The following is a 3,312-nucleotide window of genomic DNA, read 5'->3' as shown; positions in this document are numbered from 1 at the left end:
GAGTAGAGCCGCTCGAAGGGCGCACGCGGGTTATATACGAACGTGAGACGGTGGTGCCGCCATCTATTGGATAACGCAGAAAGCTATCGCATAACGGCCCCGAAAAACTCGTATTTTTCTATGATCAGGCGCATTAGCCTCAACGACATTTTTTAGAGGTGTCTTGGGGCCAGCTAGACATTTTTATGGTAGCCTCAGGTCCTGCGACAAGCTGTCGACGGTTGTCAGGCCACGTCCAGGCGAACTTCGGCAGAGCGAACAGCATGGTTTCGCCAAGAGTTCGAATTCTCTATGGCACCACTGTGCGGGCTTCTCTCCTGCAGTGTTTAAATCACCGCTGCGAGTAAACAGCCTCAATTGCATTCACACGCATATAATGTGAAGTCGGATCCTTCCTGCACACATGGAAGCCTACGATCGGCTCCATAAGCGCGTTGTCTTGCAGAAATAACATCTTTTTCGAGAGTGTGTGAAGCCGACGCGCTAGCAGAACACACACAAGTGGCGAAAAAAGGAGGGAAAATTGAACACCTTTAATAAGCCTTCGCAATGTCGAGCCTGATCCTGCAGATTCCTTGAAGTCAGGATCCTGCCAGGAGTGGTGATGAGATTTTTTGGTGTTCGAAGACGCATTCCAGCACTACCGAAAAGATTGCTTGGCTTGCGTTTATACGACGGTAAGCGGCTGACAGGCGGGCCGAGAAAAAGCTACATTTGTACAATTTTTAGTGACCAAAAAATTACCTGCGCCACTTATGCGTGATCTCTAATCATAGAAGCAGCGACGTCAACAGTTCGTTGTGCTCTGAGGCCCATTTTTCAATTCTGAACCGAATGACTGGAGGCTTGAGCAGAAGCTAATTGGAGTTTGCCGAACTCGCTTGAAGCGAAACCATCACAACGCGAAGAGCTCTCGAGTTCGCTTCGCATTAGCGAATATTGCAAGCCAGGTTCGCAGTTTCGATTATTCGCCGACTTCGCCACCATGAAGCCATGTCAAACTCTCGTGATTATTTGATATAAAACGACGTTTATGGTGCTGTTACTGCATTTTAGGTTGACTTATACGCCGATTTATACGGTTGTAGAACACTATCACGTAGGAGTTGCTGCTCGTCGTGAACATCGCGCTCAAAAATGAACCGGCCATCGCACCTTGCAAGAGTTTTGGGTGCTCTCTGATTGTCTTTATATTGGTTAGTGGTTTAGTGCTTAAACTCGTTGCACATGAATGTGCGAGAATTCAAGTTTGGCATGGATGTACAAAAACATGTGTTTTTTTGCGTACTTATAATTTCGTATATATGTATTGCAATTTCGGAAAATGCAAGGGAGGGTCTGCATTTTTGAATAAACATTTTCGAGGTGCTAAAATCTATCGATTGCACTGAGGACGAGCAAAATAGCTTGTATGTGCCTTCGCAGGATAATGTTTGTAGCGCGTGCACATATGTATGCTTGTGAGTTAATGAGGCCATATAATTAAGCGCGACTAATAAGATATTTTAAATTAAAACTATAACTGAGGCACGCTACTTCTTACACCGTGAACCAAGGCAGTGCAGCGTGTTAAAAAGAGGCGTAGAAAGGCTGCATAACCACGCATAACTGACTGGGCTGTCACATGTCGAAATATATTTGCTTTCGCTTTCGCTATCCTCATCATGAAAACATGAAAAAAAAAAAAAAAAAAAAATGGCGGTTGGACATTTGTTGTATGTGTCACTATATATGTGTTTTGGGTCGGACCATACGTTAATCTCCTTACTTGAGCCTGGATTACTTTGGAGAAGCCACCGCATGTTCACAAGATAATTCTAAATGATTTAAGTGCGCGGCCGGATGTCACCGAACCAGGCACCTGAAAAAAGCACGGGGATACGGGATACGATGCAGCCCCGATGCAGCCCTGCGTGTGTGGTCACTCCGATGCGGTCAACGAGGGAATTCATGGCATAATTCTGGTGTAGTCTTGAAAATGTGGTGCGAGTGTGGTGCTTCAAAACTTCAGCAACGATCGTCTCATTTTTTTTTTTTTTTTTTTTGGCCGACTTGGAATAATTGGCGGTATGTAGGCAGGGTCCCTCTGAGATCTGTGTTCCCGAAAGTGCTGTGCAGGGGACAGTGAGTTCCTGTGCCGTGCTAATACCGGTGACCAATGCTGCACGGTGACATGTACGATTCATGCGAAATTTGTCCGCAGCCGTGCAGGGAGAGCAAGGCAAAGTAAATGATCAAAGTTTCAACCTTAGCTGCCGAATTACAACAGCAGTGTCCAAATACTAGATTCAAGATTTATATATCTGTAATGTAATTCAAAAATTTGCCTCAAATTCTTATTCTCGTGCTTTGAAAAACCAGCGAAGCAACATCACCAGGCACCGGAAAGAAACTAGCGGTTTTAAGATTAACTTCGTGTGCAAACTGTGCAGAAAAATGCAGACCGAACACGCATACAATGTATGCATGTGGGTAATGAAGACTTTAGGTCATTTAGAATTTAATGCTGCATGGTCCCCAAAATATATAGTAAATTAAAGCGTGCGCACGCGTTGAAAAAAATTAATTTCTGTTTCAGAAGCATCAATTTTTCTCGCATCCTCTGTCTCGCAAATGATGTTTTGCAATCACAATAACTCACAGTTGAGATGCTAATTCACTTTGTTCTGGAGCATTTAAAGTCATTGCTGCGGCATTTGTAGACTGCATTCACAAGAATCCATATCAGCAATGTGCTAGTGACCATTGGAAGGGTTTAGGCAGATGTAGTTACCAGTTATCACAGGATATAGGTCACAGTTGGTTGCAACTTATCAGGGACTGAATAATATAATTTTAGAAATGCAGATGTGCTGCCCTCGGCAGCCTGCCCAGGGACATAAATGTAGGCATGGCCACAAAATGAAGCCCTTGGCATCTGGAAGTAAATAAAAAAAATATTGCAGGTAAAAGTTTATGATTGGAAGCAATGTCAGAAATAATCTGAGCTAGAGCGTGCTTCTTCAGATTAGGAGTTGCATATCTGACATGGGATCCAAGGATCCGGAAGGCTGGGATGGGAGTCAAAACCTCCCTTCATTAATGAGCTGCCCAAGCGTGCAGCTCCTACTTACCTGGCCACGTCACGCAGTCTCCTGACGCCACACAACCTGACGACGAGTCACTGCATGGCCATGTCACCTGCCAATTACCAACTGCCAGAAGAATGCTCATGATTCTTCGTTGATGCCAGATTTTCTGCAGAATGGGGCCTTTAGCGCTCTTACATTAAAAATGGGCAGTAATATATATGTGTTTGTGCCAAGCACACAG

The sequence above is a fragment of the Amblyomma maculatum genome, chromosome 11, assembly GCF_055883805.1.
Source record: "Amblyomma maculatum isolate TAMU_Amacu chromosome 11, ASM5588380v1, whole genome shotgun sequence".
NCBI classification, from domain to species: Eukaryota; Metazoa; Arthropoda; class Arachnida; order Ixodida; family Ixodidae; genus Amblyomma; species Amblyomma maculatum.
Note: the sequence above shows the minus strand (reverse complement) of the source record.